Source organism: Ranitomeya variabilis, chromosome 8 (assembly GCF_051348905.1).
Source record: "Ranitomeya variabilis isolate aRanVar5 chromosome 8, aRanVar5.hap1, whole genome shotgun sequence".
NCBI classification, from domain to species: Eukaryota; Metazoa; Chordata; class Amphibia; order Anura; family Dendrobatidae; genus Ranitomeya; species Ranitomeya variabilis.
In genome coordinates, this window is record NC_135239.1 from 37127407 (window position 1) to 37147903 (window position 20497).

General features: G+C 43.1%; 1 protein-coding gene across 3 annotated transcripts in view; it reads right to left on the reverse strand.

Moving 5' to 3' along the window:
* The window catches only part of KIAA0040 (KIAA0040 ortholog), a 57692-nt gene extending 37551 nt beyond the window's left edge, over positions 1-20141 (reverse strand). For all 3 annotated transcript variants that reach the window (XM_077277680.1, XM_077277678.1, XM_077277679.1), the window contains exon 1: positions 19971-20141. The gene's annotated coding sequence lies outside the window, so the exon portion shown is untranslated. The remainder of the gene's footprint in view (positions 1-19970) is intronic.
* Positions 20142-20497: the final 356 nt, after the last annotated feature.

A 20497-nucleotide genomic window follows, 5' to 3' on the forward strand; every position in this document is an offset into this window, starting at 1 on the left:
AATAATATTGCACGCCCCACTTTTCCGTTTTTGAATTTCCACAAAAATATAAAATAACCAATAAATTTAGTTCAACTTCACAATTGTGTTCCACTTGCTGTTGATTCCTCACCAAAAATTTACATTTGGTATCTTTATGTTTGAAGCCTTATATGTGGAAAAAGGTTAAAACGTTCCAGGGGGCCAAATACTTTTGCAAGGCAATGTATATATACAGTGGGGCAAAAAAGTATTTAATCAGTCAGCAATAGTGCAAGTTCCACCACTTAAAAAGATGAGAGGCGTCTGTAATTTACATCATAGGTAGACCTCAACTATGGGAGACAAACTGAGAAAAAAAATCCAGAAAATCACATTGTCTGTTTTTTTAAATCATTTTATTTGCATTTTATGGTGGAAAATAAGTATTTGGTCAGAAACAAACAATCAAGATTTCTGGCTCTCACAGACCTGTAACTTCTTCTTTAAGAGTCTCCTCTTTCCTCCACTCATTACCTGTAGTAATGGCACCTGTTTAAACTTGTTATCAGTATAAAAAGACACCTGTGCACACCCTCAAACAGTCTGACTCCAAACTCCACTATGGTGAAGACCAAAGAGCTGTCAAAGGACACCAGAAACAAAATTGTAGCCCTGCACCAGGCTGGGAAGACTGAATCTGCAATAGCCAACCAGCTTGGAGTGAAGAAATCAACAGTGGGAGCAATAATTAGAAAATGGAAGACATACAAGACCACTGATAATCTCCCTCGATCTGGGGCTCCACGCAAAATCCCACCCCGTGGGGTCAGAATGATCACAAGAACGGTGAGCAAAAATCCCAGAACCACGCGGGGGGACCTAGTGAATGAACTGCAGAGAGCTGGGACCAATGTAACAAGGCCTACTGTTGTGAGCTCTGTTTTCAGGCTCCCTCTTGTGGTCACTGGTGGTATGGTGTGACTTTTGCTTTGGGCTCCCCCTGGTGGCTTTGTCTGTTATCCTGCTGGTCTCTGGCTATCAGCTGGTTCGTTATCCTCTGGGAGGTTCCTATATAGCTCTGTTTTACTTCCACTTGTTGCCGGCTGTCGATGTAATCAGTGCTACTCAGATTCCTTCTGACTACCTTGCTCCCAGTCCATCCAGGATAAGCTAAGTTTTGTTTGCTCATTTTTTGATCAGCAGTGTTTATCATGTTTTCTTGTCCAGCTTGCTAAAATGTAATTCCCTCGCTTGCTGGTTGCTCTAGTGGGCTGAGTTTCTCCCCACACACCGTTAGTTGGTGTGTGGGTTCTTGAAATCTCAGGATGGATATTTTGTAAGGGTTTTTTATTGATCGCATAGACCCCTGCTCTATTTTCTGCTTTCTAGTACTAGTGGGCCTCTTTTGCTGAATCTGATTTCATCCCTATGTATGTGCCTTCTTCTTACTTCACCGTTAATATTTGTTGGGGGCTTCTATATCTTTGGGGATTATTTCTCTGGAGGCAAGCGAGGTCTTTCTTTTTCTTTAGGGGTAGCTAGTTCCTCAGGCTGGCTCGAGACATCTAGGAATTTTTTAGGCACGTTCACCGGCTACCTCTAGTTGTGTTGGATAGGTTCAGATTTGCGATCAGTCCAGTTACCATCTCCCTAGAGCTCGTCCTTAGTTTATTCTCTTGCTGGTCTATTTGTGATCCTCAGCCATTAAGGATCATAACAGCCTACCATAAGTAACACACTACGCCACCATGGACTCAGATCCTGCAGTGCCAGACGTGTCCCACAGCTTAAGCCAGTACATGTCCGGGCCCGTCTGAAGTTTGCTAGAGAGCATTTGGATGATCCAGAGGAGTTTTGGGAGAATGTCCTATGGTCTGATGAAACCAAACTGGAACAGTTTGGTAGAAACACAACTTGTCGTGTTTGGAGGAAAAAGAATACTGAGTTGCATCCATCAAACACCATACCTACTGTAAAGCATGGTGGTGGAAACATCATGCTTTGGGGCTGTTTCTCTGCAAAGGAGCCAGGACGACTGATCCGGGTACATGAAAGAATGAATGGGGCCATGTTTCGTGAGATTTTGAGTGCAAACCTCCTTCCATCAGCAAGGGCATTGAAGATGAAACGTGGCTGGGTCTTTCAACATGACAGTGATCCAAAGCACACCGCCAGGGCAACGAAGGAGTGGCTTCATAAGAAGCATTTCAAGGTCCTGGAGTGGCCTAGCCAGTCTCCAGATCTCAACCCTATAGAAAACCTTTGGAGGGAGTTGAAAGTCCGTGTTGCCAAGCGAAAAGCCAAAAACATCACTGCTCTAGAGGAGATCTGCATGGAGGAATGGGCCAACATACCAACAACAGTGTGTGGCAACCTTGTGAAGACTTACAGAAAACGTTTGACCTCTGTCATTGCCAACAAAGGATAGATTACAAAGTATTGAGATGAAATTTTGTTTCTGACCAAATACTTATTTTCCACCATAAAATGCAAATAAAATGATAAAAAAAACAGACAATGTGAATTTCTGGATTTTTTTTTCTCAGTTTGTCTCCCATAGTTGAGGTCTACCTATGATGTAAATTACAGACGCCTCTCATCTTTTTAAGTGGTGGAACTTGCACTATTGCTGACTGACTAAATACTTTTTTGCCCCACTGTATATATATATATATATATATATATATATATATATATATATATATATATATACACTCACCGGCCACTTTATTAGGTACACCATGCTAGTAACGGGTTGGACCCCCTTTTGCCTTCAGAACTGCCTCAATTCTTCGTGGCATAGATTCAACAAGGTTCTGGAAGCATTCCTCAGAGATTTTGGTCCATATTGACATGATGGCATCACACAGTTGCCGCAGATTTGTCGGCTGCACATCCCAAAGATGCTCCATACAAGGCAGGATGGATCCATGCTTTCATGTTGTTTACGCCAAATTCTGACCCTACCATCCGAATGTCGCAGCAGAAATCGAGACTCATCAGACCAAGCAACGTTTTTTCCAATCTTCTACTGTCCAATTTCGATGAGCTTGTACAAATTGTAGCCTCAGTTTCCTGTTCTTAGCTGAAAGGAGTGGTACCCGGTGTGGTCTTCTGCTGCTGTAGCCCATCTGCCTCAAAGTTCGATGCACTGTGCGTTCAGAGATGCTCTTAGGCCTACCTTGGTTGTAACGGGTGGCGATTTGAGTCACTGTTGCCTTTCTATCAGCTCGAACCAGTCTGCCCATTCTCCTCTGACCTCTGGCATCAACAAGGCATTTCCGCCCACAGAACTGCCGCTCACTGGATTTTTTTTCTTTTTCGGACCATTCTCTGTAAACCCTAGAGATGGTTGTGCGTGAAAATCCCAGAAGATCAGCAGTTTCTGAAATACTCAGACCAGCCCTTCTGGCACCAACAACCATGCCACGTTCAAAGGCACTCAATTCACCTTTCTTCCCCATACTGATGCTCGGTTTGAACTGCAGGAGATTGTCTTGACCATGTCTACATGCCTAAATGCACTGAGTTGCCGCCATGTGATTGGCTGATTAGAAATTAAGTGTTAACAAGAAGTTGGACAGGTGTACCTAATAAAGTGGCCAGTGAGTGTATATACACACACACACACACATATACACTCACCGGCCACTTTATTAGGTACACCATGCTAGTAACGGGTTGGACCCCCTTTTGCCTTCAGAACTGCCTCAATTCTTCGTGGCATAGATTCAACAAGGTGCTGGAAGCATTCCTCAGAGATTTTGGTCCATATTGACATGATGGCATCACACAGTTGCCGCAGATTTGTCGGCTGCACATCCCAAAGATGCTCCATACAAGGCAGGATGGATCCATGCTTTCATGTTGTTTACGCCAAATTCTGACCCTACCATCCGAATGTCGCAGCAGAAATCGAGACTCATCAGACCAAGCAACGTTTTTCCAATCTTCTACTGTCCAATTTCGATGAGCTTGTGCAAATTGTAGCCTCAGTTTCCTGTTCTTAGCTGAAAGGAGTGGTACCCGGTGTGGTCTTCTGCTGCTGTAGCCCATCTGCCTCAAAGTTCGACGCACTGTGCGTTTAGAGATGCTCTTAGGCCTACCTTGGTTGTAACGGGTGGCGATTTGAGTCACTGTTGCCTTTCTATCAGCTCGAACCAGTCTGCCCATTCTCCTCTGACCTCTGGCATCAACAAGGCATTTCCGCCCACAGAACTGCCGCTCACTGGATTTTTTTTCTTTTTCGGACCATTCTCTGTAAACCCTAGAGATGGTTGTGCGTGAAAATCCCAGTAGATCAGCAGTTTCTGAAATACTCAGACGAGCCCTTCTGGCACCAACAACCATGCCACGTTCAAAGGCACTCAAATCACCTTTCTTCCCCATACTGATGCTCGGTTTGAACTGCAGGAGATTGTCTTGACCATGTCTACATGCCTAAATGCACTGAGTTGCCGCCATGTGATTGGCTGATTAGACATTAAGTGTTAACAAGAAGTTGGACAGGTGTACCTAATAAAGTGGCCAGTGAGTGTATATACACACACACACACATATATATTTATATATATATATATATATATATATATATATATATATATATGTATATTTTTGAGTAAAATCTAAATTGTTCTTTTATTCTATAAACTTCTGACAACATGTCTCTGAATTTCCAAGCAGTACATTTTGTATTTTTTTTCTGACAAAGGAAAATGGACAAAATGAACCCCCCCCCCCCCCAGTGCTTTCAGACCTCAAATAATGCAAAGGAAACAAGTTCATGATCATTTAGAAACAACTATACTAATGTTTTAACTCATGAAGAGCTCAAAAATCAATATTTTGTGCAATAACCATGATTTTTAATCACAGCTTTCATGCGTCTTAGCATGCTTTCCACCAGTCTTTCACACTGCTTCTGGGGCAAAAATGTAAGCAGTTCTTCTTTGTTTGATGGCTTGTGACTAAACATCATCCCCCTGATTACATTCCAGAGCTTTTCAATGGGGTTCAGGTCTGGAGATTGGGCTACACATGACAGGGTTTTGATGTGGTGGTCTCTTAATTTTATCTAGAGCTGTATACATATATATAAATTTTCTCTCCGAGGTTGTAAAGGGGTTCTCTAGATAGATTGATGCATCATCAGTATCAGATCCGACACCCGGAATCTCCACTGTTCAGCTTTTTCCGGCTCCTGCTGTGGCTGGATGTAAATAGTCAACTGAGCCAAACAGCAAAGTTCCATATTTGCCATATTTGGCCAGTTTTTCTGACGGAATAGCATAACTAGATGTTTCTGATGAGTTATCCCACTGGGGTTCTTATGGGCAAACGCTCCATGAATAAAAACATATTTCTAAATCTCTCAATTTGGGAAGACATAGAATACCAAGGGACGGTGAAAGAGCCGTGTGAGTTTACATAAGAATGACGCATTGTGCTACGGGGCAGGTTGGCATTGTTATTGGCATGGATGCTGGAGTAGGAGTTTAGAATGGAAGAAGTCATACTGCAGGTGCAGCTGTTGTGTGTGGCTGATGCAGAAATAGTCATTGTTATTACAGGAATCAGGAGTTGGCAGAGTAATCAGAGTTTAGAGCAGGTCGCAGCAGGAGAGAAGTACGTGCTCCGGGAAGTTTATGAGCCAATTACATATTACACTGAACAGAGGAATGTGTGCAAGGGATCACCAAATTGGGCAATGAGTAATCATGTTAATACAAGAAAGATCTCCCCGGTTGACAGTTCTACCTTTATGCCAGATTTGTGGTGTGGTGCCCATTCATACAGTACAGGAAGATGAAATAGGGTTAGAAAAAAAGTTGATTCATTGTACAGTCCGACAAAGTCCTAGTAGTCAGATGGAAACTCTATTACTTAGTTGAACGATACGTACGTGCACAGACTCACTGTTGTATACTGTGTATACGGAAAGTATTCAGACCCCTTTCAATTTTTCACTCTTTGTTTCATTGCAGCCATTTGGTAAATTCAAAAAAAAGTTCATTTTTTTTCTCATTAATGTACACTCTGCACCCCATCTTGACTGAAAAAAACAGATATGTAGATATTTTTGCAAATTTAATAAAAAAGAAAAACCGAAATATCACATGGTCATAAGTATTCAGACCCTTTCCTCAGACACTCATATTTAAGTCACATGCTGTCCATTTCCTTGTGATTCTCCTTGAGATGGTTCTACTCCTTCATTGGTGTCCAGCTGTGTTTAATTAAACTGATAGGACTTGATTTGGAAAGGCACACACCTGTCTATATAAGACCTCACAGCTCACAGTGCATGTCAGACCAAATGAGAATCATGAGGTCAAAGGATCTGGCCAAGGAGCTCTGAGACAGAATTGTGGCAAGGCACAGATCTGGCCAAGGTTACAACAGAATTTCTGCAGTGCTCAAGGTTCCTAAGAGCACAGTGGCCTCCATAACCCTTAAATGGAAGAAGTTTGGGACCACCAGAAGTCTTCCTAGACCTGGCCGTCCAGTCAAACTGAGCAATCGTAGGAGAGGAGTCTTGGTGAGAGAGGTATAGAAAAACCTCAAGATCACTGTGGCTGAGCTCCAGAGGTGCAGTAGGGAGATGGGAGAAAGTTCCACAAAGTCAACTATCACTGCAGCCCTCCACCAGTCTTTATGACAGAGTAGCCTCTCCTCAGTGCAAGACATATGAAAGCCCGCATAGAGTTTGCTAAAAAACACATGAAGGACTCCCAGACTATGAGAAATAAGATTCTCTGGTCTGATGAGACGAAGATAGACATTTTTGGTGATAATTCTAAGCGGTATGTGTGGAGAAAACCAGGCACTGTTCATCACCTGCCCAATACAATCCCAACAGTGAAACATGGTGGTGGCAGCATCATGCTATGGAGGTGTTTTTCAGCTGCAGGGACAAGACGACTGGTTGTTATTGAAGGAAACATGAATTCGGAAAAGTACAGAAATATCCTGGATGAAAACCTCTTCCAGAGTGCTCTGGACCTCAGACTTGGCCGAAGGTTCACCTTTCAACAAGACAATGACCCTAAGCACACAGCTAAAATAATAAAGGAGTGGCTTCAGAACCACTCTGTGACCATTCTTGACTGCCCCAGCCAGAGTCCTGACCTAAACCCAATTGAGCATATCTGGAGAGACCTGAAAATGACTGTCCACCAACGTTCACCATCCAACCTGACGGAACTGGAGAGGATCTGCAAGGAAGAATGGCAGAGGATCCCCAAATCCAGGTGTGAAAAACTTGTTGCATCATTCTCAAGAAGACTTATCGCTGTACTAGCTCAAATGTTGTTATGCGCTGTAGTATTAAATGCTTCTCGGGAAGTATATTGCGCTGCACTGTAGTATTTGGTTCTTTTTGGGAGGTATGTTACATTGCACTGCAGTATTAGATGCTTCTTAAGAGGTATGTTATGTTGCGCTGTAGTATTTGGTGCTTCTTGGAAGGTATGTTGTGCTGCGCTGTAGTATTAGATGCTTCTTGGGAGGTATGTTGTGCTGCGCTGTAGTATTAGATGCTTCTGAAGAGGTATGTTATGTCCACTGGAGTATCAGATGCTTCTTGGGAGGTATGTTGTGCTGTGCTGTAGTAATAGATGCTTTTTGGGAGGTATGTTGTTCTGCACTGTAGTATTAGATGCTTCTTGGGAGGTATGTTGTTGTGCGTTGTAGTATTAATTGCTTCTTAAAATGTATTGCAGCACTGTGGTATTAAGGGTATTATTATATTACATGCACTGCACGGAGGTCTTTGGTTGGTATTGGTGAGTGTAAATGGATAGTGCACTGTGGTATTGGTGGTTTGGTGCTGCAGAGGATTATTTGCTTGCAGGTGAAGCCCCGAAATCACTATGGATTTGTCATGAGTGGAAGTTGAGAAGCTCAGTGGTTAGCACTGTAGCTGTGCAGCGCTGGGGTCCTGGGTTCAAATAAGGACAACATTTGCAAGGAGTTTGTATGTTCTCCCCATGTTTGCGTGGGTTTCCTCTGGATTCTCCAGTTTCCTCCCACATTACAAAGACATACTGATAGGGAGTCTGGATTGTGAGCTCCAATGGGGACAGCAATGATAATGTCTGTAAAACACTGTGGAATATAATGGCGCTATATAAGTGAGTAAACTAAAGAAATAATTTACAGAATGAATGAGAGAAACAATCTGCAATTCCCTTTGTATCCAGTCCTGTGCTTGCAATTCATACAATTACTGCAATGTGTGCAGGGTAATGGTACAGGACTCATATAACAGTCCCCGAGTCTCCCCACTCCTCAGTCAGCACACTCTGTCAAGTTTAGTAGGATTCTGCATATGGCGGTGTCATCCAGACGGCTGCAAATATGAGCGGACGGGTTGTTTTATCGGCGTACTAGAAGGCAGGCAACCTGCAGTAAATCGGCTGCTGCTGGAGAACTGACACTTTGTGACTTAGGTGACAAACGTGCAAAGATTTCCAAGACTTTCAGGACTGCGCTGTAGCAGCAGATGTTTATGCCTTCACATTGTATCAGGTTTTTTTTTTGGACCATCAAACATCTGTGTCTCCACATGGCTTCATGTATATAACTGGCGGGGAATAAACCAGATAACGAAGGAAAGCGAGAAGTCAATTCCTCCTCTGGATGAACACTCATTTAGATTATCAGGTGTAATTCCACACTCTGGTCGGGAGGATTTGGGGATTTCCTCGTATAACTCATTTGTGTATTAAATAGATTTTCAGGTCATTAGTTTACATGATGTCCTGCATGTCGCTATATGAGCAGTCACAGCATATTGAAACCTAAGGAGCGGTTTTATTTTTGCTACATGCATTGATTTCTGATACATTGTTATTATCTAGGCAGCGCTGGTAATTGCTTCATCACATCTAAATTACTGCAAAATATTATTGTTAGAATGTATCTGTCACACAATCAATACTTTAAATGGAATGTAGCATTGGAAAATGACATACTGCCAGGGCCTCATTCACACGTCACATACGTAAAGCATGGTACTAGGGTCATCATCACTTTGGATCACTGAGTCCGTGTGTCCGTTTTAACCATCAGTGTGTCATCAGTGTTTCATCCGTGTGTCCGCTTTTACCATCAGTGTGTCATCCGTGTGTCTGCTTTTACCATCAGTGTGTCATCCGTGTGTCCGCTTTTACCATCAGTGTGTCATCCGTGTGTCATCCGTGTGTCCGCTTTTACCATCAGTGTGTCATCCGTGTGTCATCCGTGTGTCCGCTTTTACCATCAGTGTGTCATCCGTGTGTCATCCGTGTGTCCGCTTTTACCATCCGTGTGTCATCCGTGTGTCCGCTTTTACCATCCGTGTGTCATCCGTGTGTCCGCTTTTACCATCAGTGTGTCATCCGTGTGTCATCCGTGTGTCCGCTATTACCATCAGTGTGTCATCCGTGTGTCATCCGTGTGTCTGTTTTTACCATCAGTGTGTCATCCATGTGTCATCCGTGTGTCCGCTTTTACCATCCGTGTGTCATCCGTGTGTCTGTTTTTACCATCAGCGTGTCATCCGTGTGTCATCCGTGTGTCCGCTTTTACCATCCGTGTGTCATCCGTGTGTCATCCGTGTGTCCGCTTTTACCATCCGTGTGTCATCCGTGTGTCATCCGTGTGTCCGCTTTTACCATCAGTGTGTCATCCGTGTGTCCGCTTTTACCATCAGTGTGTCATCCGTGTGTCCGCTTTTACCATCAGTGTGTCATCCATGTGTCCGCTTTTACCATCAGTGTTTCATCCGTGTGTCCGCTTTTACCATCAGTGTGTCATCCGTGTGTCCGCTTTTACCATCAGTGTGTCATCCGTGTGTCATCCGTGTGTCCGCTTTTACCATCCGTGTGTCATCCGTGTGTCCGCTTTTACCATCCGTGTGTCATCCGTGTGTCCGCTTTTACCATCAGTGTGTCATCCGTGTGTCATCCGTGTGTCCGCTTTTACCATCCGTGTGTCATCCGTGTGTCCGCTTTTACCATCCGTGTGTCATCTGTGTGTCCGCTTTTAGCATCAGTGTGTCATCCGTGTGTCATCCGTGTGTCCGCTTTTACCATCCGTGTGTCATCCGTGTGTCTGTTTTTACCATCAGTGTGTCATCCGTGTGTCATCCGTGTGTCCGCTTTTTACCATCCGTGTGTCATCCGTGTGTCATCCGTGTGTCCGCTTTTACCATCAGTGTGTCATCCGTGTGTCCGCTTTTACCATCAGTGTTTCATCTGTGTGTCCGCTTTTACCATCAGTGTGTCATCCGTGTGTCCGCTTTTACCATCCGTGTGTCATCAGTGTGTCCGTTTTTACCATCAGTGTGTCATCCGTGTGTCTGTTTTTACCATCAGCGTGTCATCCGTGTGTCATCCATGTGTCCGCTTTAACCATCAGCGTGTCATCCGTGTGTCATCCGTGTGTCCGCTTTTACCATCAATGTGTCATCCATGTGTCATCCGTGTGTCCGCTTTTACCATCAGTGTGTCATAAGTGGTTTTCACGGATGAATAAAGAAATACATAAATTACAAAGCTTCTGTACTTTGTGATGTTAAATACGGACAGCACATTGATGGCACACAATGTATTCTGCACATATTTTTCACTTATCAATAGATTTGTATTAGTATTTTCATCTGAGGTTGTGAAAAAAAAATGGACATGTCTCTGTGAGCTTTGCACGGACACACTGTCCATGAAAAAACATGGATATCTGAACAGCTCAAAGACTATAATGTATCTGTGAAAAACAGGAATCAATAAGGGCTAAATCTGATTTTAGTACTTTTTTGGCATTTTTTCCCGCATTAAAACAATCTGTACTATAAAAATTTAAATTTAGCAATTTTCACACTGGCTATTGGTGCTTTTATAGACTCTAAACATTTATAGTTTCAAGGAAATCCACATGTACAGTGGCATGTAAAAATTTGGGCACCCCTGGTCAAAATTAGTGTTATTGTGAGCAGTTAAAGGGAACCTGTCACCAGGTGAGATGCGGCCACCACCTTTCAGGGCTGATATACAGCATTCTATAAATCTGTATATCTACCCCCAACCTGACCTGAAAGACAAGTAAAACAGCTTTTATTATACTCATCTGGGTTGCGGTTGAGTGCGAGGAGTGTCGCTGGTCTTGGTCCTGCCCTCCCTTCTTCCATCCATGCCGACCTCCTGCTTGCTCATTTTCAGAGCGCTAGGCAGCTACTTAGGTCCCTTTCACACATCAGTTTTTTTTCCTCCAGTCGCAATCCATCAAATTTTGAAAAAAAACGGATCAGGCGACTTTTTTTCTCATAGACTTGTATTAGCGACGGACTGCGACGGATGGCTTCACGTTTCATCAGTCATTCTCCGGATCCATCAAAAATTGTTTGTCCAGTGGCCGGAGAAAACGGACATAGTAACGTTTTTTGTCTCCGACGAAAAAACGGACAGCGACTGATTCGTCACCGTTCCGTCGTTTGCTAGAATGGGAGCCTATGGCGCCGGATCAGTCAAATGATGGAATCCGGCGATGAATTCCGTTGTTTTAACCTAGCATGCTCTGATTTTTTTTAGGATCCTTATGCCAGCCCCCCTAGTTGGATCCATCAAAAAACAGATCCATCGCATCAGTTTTTCACAATCTGATTGTGACTGACGGCAAAAAAATGATGTGTGAAAGGGGCCTTAGAAGAACCCATGGCTGCTGTTTTTGGCACAAGGTTAGAGGAGGCTGGGTTTTTATAAAGCTGGGAAATTTGCATCGCCTGGCTTTTCCTAATGATGATAGCGAACAAGCCATAACCCTAGCAGGCTAATTAAGGTCTGAAATCTTGGTCATTGTTATTTGAGCACACAAATCTCCAAAGGTGCCCAAACTTTTGCGTTGGCCCATTTTCCTTTTTGTAATTTGTAAAATATAAAAGATGAAAATATATATACAGTTAGTCCTCGGGTTACAACGGTCTCGAGATACATCGTTTCGTGGTTACAACGCTTTATACGAGGCCTCGTTCCGACTTACACGGTTTGCGTCGTAAGTCGAACTACATGCAACTACGTGCAGTGGCAGAAGAATAGAGTCCAGTACTGTACACTGTACCCGGTTACACGAGGAAAACGAGTCTCCTGCACGCCATAACACCCTAATTATGTAGGGTACTGTGTTAGGATAGGTGTTTGGATAGGCTAAGTGTTTGCAGTACTGTACTGTTATTATGGTACAGTACTGTATGAATGTATGGTCCGACTTACATCGAAATTCGGTTTACGACGCCGTGTAAGAACGGATCAACGACGTAAGTCGAGGACTACCTGTAAATATTTTTGCTTAAAATAGAAATGAAATGTATCTTTTTTTTTTTTAACTTAGACCTTTTAGAGATCATTTAATCTTCAACTTGTTTAACTGTTCATAATAACAGTAATTTTGACTAGGGGTGCCCAAACTTTTACTTGTTATTGTACATTTGCCACAATAAACAGACTCTGACCCTAAGGCCGTGGACAGACTTGCGAGTTCAATGCGAGAAACTCACTCGTGTGTCTCGCATCAAGTCTCGACACTACCGCGACTTGATGCGAGAGGCTTGCGCGAGTTTCTCGCATTGAACTCGCAAGGGTGACCCCGGCCTAAGTTTTATATTGAAGCATTTAATAAGGGTGTGCAAATGTCATAATGAAGAAAGAGGGAGGTGGTGAGCTGTGACATCGCCTATTGTGATTGGTGGATCCTGTGTTATCACCTGTGTATAGAGGTGTGACTTATCATTGTAATAATGTCTCTGATGATAAGGAGCCTGCTGAAAACTCTTCCTGTAAGGGCAGGAAGTACAAGTCTAACATAGCCCTAATTTCCAGCATGAAAATGTCAACATTACTTACTTTTTTATTTTTAATAAAGATTGGCTCATATAAAAAAAAATACATGTAGCACAAAAACCATATTTAAATATTGGGTCATTTTTTGATGATAATGTTCCTCTAAGGGATAATCCTCTTTGTATTTTCAGAGAATTCCAGTGCAGAATTCTAATGATAAAGATGTGCAGCAGAAAAATCTTCTGCAAATACCGGAATGTGGGCAGGAAAAAAGATGGGTAAATTACGCACGTTTTGCTGCTTTTTTAATATGTGTTTATAGACATTTTTCCCTTTCTTTTCAATGGCTGAAAAACAGTGAAAGAATTGACATGTTGCAGATTTGAAACTGCAAGGAAAAAGTAAGGAAACTTGCATGAGATTTTAGGAATTTCATTCACTTTGCTGGTTTAGTGTGTTTTTTCCCACAAAATTGTGCAGAAAGGAAAAAACAAACATGGGCAAACCATGGCTAAAAGGCAATGTGTGGAAATATCCTAAAGGTACCTTCACACGAAGCGACGCTGCAGCGATAGCGACAACGATGCCGATCGCTGCAGCGTCGCTGTTTGATCGCTGGAGAGCTGTCACACAGACCGCTCTCCAGCGACCAACGATGCCGAGGTCCCCGGGTAACCAGGGTAAACATCGGGTTGCTAAGCGCAAGGCCGCGCTTAGTAACCCGATGTTTACCCTGGTTACCAGCGTAAAAGTAAAAAAAACAAACAGTACATACTCACCTGCGCGTCCCCCAGCGTCTGCTTCCTGATACTGACTGAGCTCCGGCCCTAACAGCACAGCGGTGACGTCACCGCTGTGCTTTCACTTTCACTTTAGGGCCGGCGCTCAGTAAGTGTCAGGAAGCAGACGCTGGGGGACGCGCAGGTGAGTATGTACTGTTTGTTTTTTTTTACTTTTACGCTGGTAACCAGGGTAAACATCGGGTTACTAAGCGCGGCCCTGCGCTTAGTAACCCGATGTTTACCCTGGTTACCAGTGTAAAATATCGCTGGTATCGTTGCTTTTGCTGTCAAACACAACGATACACGGCGATCGGACGACCAAATAAAGTTCTGAACTTTATTTAGCGACCAGCGACATCACAGCAGGATCCTGATCGCTGCTGCGTGTCAAACTAAACGATATCGCTAGCGAGGACGCTGCAACGTCACGGATCACTAGCGATATCGTTACAAAGTCGTTTCGTGTGAAGGTACCTTAAGGCTAAAGGCCCCGTCACACACAGCGACGCTGCAGCGATACAGACAACGATGCTGATCGCTGCAGCGTCGCTGTTTTGTCGCTGTGTGGTCGCTGGGGAGCTGTCACACAGACAGCTCTCTCCAGCGACCAACGATCAGGGGAACGACTTCGTCATCGTTGAAACTGTCTTCAACGATGCCGAAGTCCCCCTGCAGCACCCGGGTAACCAGGGTAAACATCGGGTTACTAAGCGCAGGGCCGCGCTTAGTAACCCGATGTTTACCCTGGTTACCAAAAAAAACAAACAGTACATACTCACCATCTGATGTCCGTCAGGTCCCTTGCCGTCCGCTTCCTGCTCTGACTGAGTGCCGCCGTACAGTGAGAGCAGAGCGCAGCGGTGACGTCACCGCTGCGCTCTACTCTCACTGTACGGCCGGATCTCAGTCAGAGCAGGAAGCAGACGGCAAGGGACCTGACGGACATCAGATGGTGAGTATGTAGTGTTTTTTTTTTTTTACATTTACACTGGTAACCAGGGTAAACATCGGGTTACTAAGCGCGGCCCTGCGCTTAGTAACCCGATGTTTACCCTGGTTACCAGTGAAGACATCGCTGGATCGGTGTCACACACACCGATTCAGCGATGTCAGCGGGACCTCAACGATCAAAAAACGGCCCAGGCCATTCCGACACGACCAGCGATCTCGCAGCAGGGGCCTGATCGCTGGTACGTGTCACACATAGCGAGATCGCTACTGAGGTCGCTGTTGCGTCACAAAACTTGTGACTCAGCAGCGATCTCGCTAGCGATCTCGCTATGTGTGATGGGGCCTTTAGACTTGGATTTTAGCTGCAAATTCAGAGTTTAAACTCCCAAGAGTCCGCATGCAGATTTGCATTGTTTAATGGGGCTATTCCCCTTATCGCCACCCACTGTGCTACGGAAACTGCTTTGATGGGTGACTTATAGTTACATAGGTCGAAAAAAGAAAGTGACAATGACGGGGATCGGTTCTCGAGATCGATGAAGGTCACAGCCCACCTCTACATTTTTGGCATGTTCTGTGGATAAGCTTTAAATATACGGGACGGGCATACCCCTTTAAGAACGTGTACCTTTTTTTCCCCCAATATTACTATGCAAATATGATTCATTTGCCTTTGGTTTTAATGAAATATTGCGAAGGAGACTATGCATATGTAATAGTAGAAGCATTAAGTTCCAGATTTGCAGCGTAGCCGTCTGATTCTCATCTGCGCTTATCTATTCAAAATGGAAAAAAACAAATTAATCAGGTTTAAGATTGGGGCTGATTAGTCGACAGCAGGGAATATTCTCTCCGCTCACATATATTTATATCTACGATACAGCAAAAATCTTTTAATCTAACACTTAATTGTCTGGAGATCCTGATAATCCAGCGGGTAACAAAAATAAAGTTTCATGTTGGGTCAACTGGAATTTACTTAATATTTCCTCACTTGATGATTTCACCATTTTATTTAGTAGCAAACCTACAGCATATTTGTATGATGGGCAACAAGTAAAGCACAACTGAGCACAGCATAGCAACAAACACCTACATAAATGGAGTGCGAGGCACAATATCTTATGAAAATGTATTAATTTTAATGTGATATTGAAAAGTTAAAATAATACATACAATGTAAATGATATAAAAAGAACTACAAACCAGTGAGTAGTCACATCATCCATTATCAAATAGGTACAGGAGAGCAATAAGGTATAAATAGTCAGCGATAGAGAACAGATACATTAATGAAAACTAGATCCCGGAGCGATAGGTTTATATATAGAGGGTAAATGGACCATAGATAAAGAGAGGAAGAAGATGCAAAACATAAACAAAAACAAATCAAAGTGAAAACATAAATAAAGATGCACATTGACATAAAAGAGACCTCATCAATCTGAGAAAATGCCTCCGACGCGCGTTTCGCACCTTGCTTCATCAGGTGACTGGTAGAACTCTCCTTTATGCCACGACGTTATTATAATTTACCCTTTAAATTGTCATTAAATTGTAATGGAAATACCATATCTGATATAGATTTTTATTTTTGGTGCTTAAAAAATCCAAATGAGACATTTTTTTTAAGATGCATGTTCAGGGTTGCCAATCTATTTTTTTAAAATCTTTTTTGGACAAAAATCACAGACAACCAACGTTTTTTTATCAATTGAAAACCGTAATGGATTATAAAGATTGTAAGTGATAATTGTCTGTACTATAATATACTGATCGGAACCTATTACCAACATTTACTCAGATGGAAAATTATAAAAATCACAATGCTCTGCCGCAATTTTTTCCAATGCACTATGAAAAGGTGGCCAATTTTAACAAACAGTCCAGGGATTTCTGGAAGTTTGACAACTCTGGGCATGCATCTCTTACTAAATTGCGTAAATCTTTACTCTAGTGTGCTTTTGGTTAACCATTGAAGGAGAGAAAATATCCAGCCAAAAAATATGAATGGTTAAAAACATCACATTTATTAAGTTAATTGATAAAAGAGTTAGAGAAAGCGTTGTTAAAAAATCAGTAATGCCATGCCTACGCGTTTTGAGCTGTCAAAGCTCTTAGTCCTGCAGTTGCTGGATATTTTCTCTCCTTCCATGATCTTCGTTGCTCAGGAGCCGGTATGATGCTTCCGTGCACCGCATGCTAATTTTAGGTATTTCCCACACCGGTGAGCTGCTTAGTTGGTTTTTTCCACTTGTGCTTTTGATTAAAGGGGTATCTGGGACTTTACAACAAAAAACAAAAAATGTATCTAAGTACCTGCCTGTTGTGCACGGCGCTGTTCTTCCCTGGCACAGAGCGGTCACAGACGCTACTGCCGGGGATTCAGCTGCCTCTGCTGACGCGACGGGGTGGGACTTCCGAGGTCATTCTGACTGTTAGGCAGTGGGAATCCGGCTGTCAATCAGAATGACCTCAGAAGTCCCGCCCTGTCTACAGAGTTGACCGGAAAGGAAACCTCTGCTCTGCAGACGTGACGTCAGCAGAGGCTTCAGGGGCGGTCTATGCCGGGGAAGTATGGTGCCGGACACAATAGACAGGAAAGTAGCAATTACCTGCCTGTTAGTGCATAGGTACATTTTTTTATTTTTGTAAAGTCTTGTATATCCCCTTTAAGACTGGAGTATAAAACACCAGTCTTAGGAAATTCTCCACTAAGCCCCCGATTCACCCAAATATTTATTGGCGTAGAACACTGAACAGTCACCATTTTTTTGTGCCACGCAAGATTGTGCAAAAGTTGTATGACTTTTAGACGACGGCTGGTAAGTATATTAATAGGATAAGGGAACTTAGATTAGTGGCACCACTCCAGCGCTGAAATAAAAAAAAATGTTGGAGCGGTGCTTTGAGACTGATGTGTAAAACGCTAGTCCTAATGAATCAGGGTCTATGACTCTGGAATATTTGACGAGCGCCGGTCACTAGGTAATGTGCGCTTTGCCGTTTTATGGTATGAGCCTTTCTAAATATAGACGTCCGGTCTTGCCGGAGAGAACATTACACCATCTCCACATTTTTTTTTACACTATTGCTAGTTTTCTGCACATTCCTGCACTCGCTGGCAGCTATAGTGTTAACTCCGAGGCACAAGAAACCAGTTTTATTTTCGGCTCACGCACTCAGATTGCCCATATATGGGATTAGTGGAATTTTCAACTTTTAATGAGAGGGGGGGGGGGCGTAAGAGTTTTTCCTCTAAATTGTTATCACAGGGCTGCGGAGAAGCCCCAGGGAGAGCGAGTTCAATGCCTCCAGTGTCTTTATGAAGAAGAGGGGAAACAGGAGTTGTTTGTCATGCGAGATGTAAGTGAAACAAGCACAGGCGCCTGTTTTTCCTTCACATACACAGGCATTGTATACAAGGAGGCGTACGGATTATACCATACTGAGAGCGATCTTCTGCCGGATGCCAGGAAAAAGTCTCAACAAGAGGGATCCTCCGCCTCCTTATCCCTATCCATGGGAATTTCTGCTGTCATGTATACACAGCGCAATGTGCGCGAGCAGAATGCAAATATTAACCCTGATGGTGACGATACTAGATGCCATGATATATAATCAATCTTTTGCTACAATCATGCAACTAATGATCTGCTTCTGGAATCAAGCGATTTGTGCTGTATCCCTTTCCCCAAAAATATGCCATAATAACCCGTTGGAAAATATTAGCTCATATGGATATGATATGCATGTATGGTGTGGTGTCATGTTGGCCCCCCAAAAAAAGTGTAATGTAAACCAAATTTGTTTCAAAAGTATACCAAAAGTGACACATGTCAAAATGAAATGTGCAAGTTTTCAGACTTATTTACATCATGATAAATTTAAGTTGTGGATTTGGGGGACAGCGTCACTTCAAGCACCTGTCATAGGGGTTGTATTCTTCAGATATATGGTTTGGTGGCACCAGAGTAAACCACATTCTGTGTTTTCGCCAGTTCCCTATGATACAGAGACTCCTAACACGACTGGTGGTGATGGCTACAGGGTGTTCATCTTTAAAGCACCACTCCAGTGGTTTTTTATTTCAGCGCTGGAGTGGTGCTACTAACGTAAGGTCCCTGACCCTTGCATTATACCATCCGCTGTCTTCAGCTGTTCCCAGTGCCGCTCCGGTCTCGATCCGCCACTTTTGGCTAACCGGAATTCAGATGTCACAACAAGCTCTCAGTGTGATGAGAGCCTTGTTCTGCCCTCATCCTAGCTCTCTTAGACTTACATTGAGTAGTGACTTTCGGATTGCTCCAGCCATTGGCGGACACAGACTGTGAAAGAATAGTATACAGGCTCTTTCACAGTCTAATATCTCATCATAATGCGCAATTCTACATGATTTGGAGGTGGATGTGGCCCCCTTACCTCTTGAACCCCTGTGCAAGTTTGCTCCAATGATATGTCCGCCCCTGGCTCCAGCATGCACTGGAGTGATCCAACAGGTCACGACCATGCAGAAGACTGACGGAAGGGACATTGAGAACAGAAGAAGACGGTGGCTGGTAAGTGTAAGACTAGGTGCAGGGAACTTAGATTAGTGGCACCACTCCAGCGATAAAATAAAGAATAAACGCTGGAGTGGCGCTTTAAGGATGCTCAACTATATCCGAACAGAGCTTATTTGAAAAACATGAGATAAACCCAAGCTGCACCATGGATGAGGATCATGAAAGTAAATACTAATCAATACTTGAGCTTTATGAAGATAACGCTCCCATTGCAGTTGGGGACATTGCTTCGGAAGGGGGCCTTTCAGTGCATAATTAGAGTTGTGAGCACTACAGTCGCTCTAGTATTTGTGTCCTATTGAAATTGATCCAAAGATTTTCCTTAAATCCACACACAAGTCAACGACATTGCAATAAGGCGTACGCTGCTATATTTCACCTGCAGCAAGTCCAAGCATATATATTATGTATAGACAACTGGCAAGCATTGTGCCCACGAGGGGTTAACAACCTGCTGCAATGCTGTTCTTGCAAGAATATACCAAGAACTATGTCAAACAAGTCATCCTGCGCTTTATAGTTCTACTCCGGATGGTGAACCAGTCTAAACTGAAATCTATTGCTCAACTATAGATGGTAATGGCAGTTAGCAAATGCAAACAACATAAAATCAACATAAAGCAAAACCAAAACCAACATAAAGCAAATACAAAAGAACATAAAAAAAATAGAAAATAATGTAAAAAAACAACATAAAACAAGTAGAAAACAACATAAAAATAACATAAAACATAATAATTAAAACTTTTCACTTCTTAACTATTAGCAATTTGTTCCATTTAGAAGAAGTGACAATGAATGGCAGCCAGAAAGTTTTATCTCAGCTATTATGGCACCAGATTATAGACTGCTAGTTAGTTAATGTAACACTTTACTAAGCTGTGTACAACAGGACTTACCTTTCTGGTCAAAGTTAGATCCATACACTACGGAAAACTTTGTAAAAGTTCACTTTGCTTGCTCTCGGATACGTCAAGGAAATAGTAAGAGGCTGTATTTTCTTCTACAAGGCTGTCAGTCTTCTCATAGGTCTGCTCTGGTCCCCTCCCTTGCCTCTCCCCTGTACATTTCCTTCAGAGCTTCCCTCCCATTGCTCACTGGTACCTGTGGCTTCTTGTGAGTAATGCTGCCCTGTCTGAAGTTGCTCTTACCCTATGTGTTGTGTGTATTTCTCATGCTTTGGCATGCCATTACTTATCTGTAGATGGCGGACTGCCAGGAGCCTTGAACTGATGTAACTAGCCTGAATTTACAAGGCTTGGCCGGGGACTGATGACACATGAGGAGCATCTAGAGAAGTTTTCAAGTGGAGAAATAACTATGTTTAACTTTACAGAAATGGAAAATAAAGTGCATTATAATTAAGAGGAAGCAAAACCTAAATCCTTGTGGGAACACATTAGCGTTAGGCATAAAAATGTCTGGA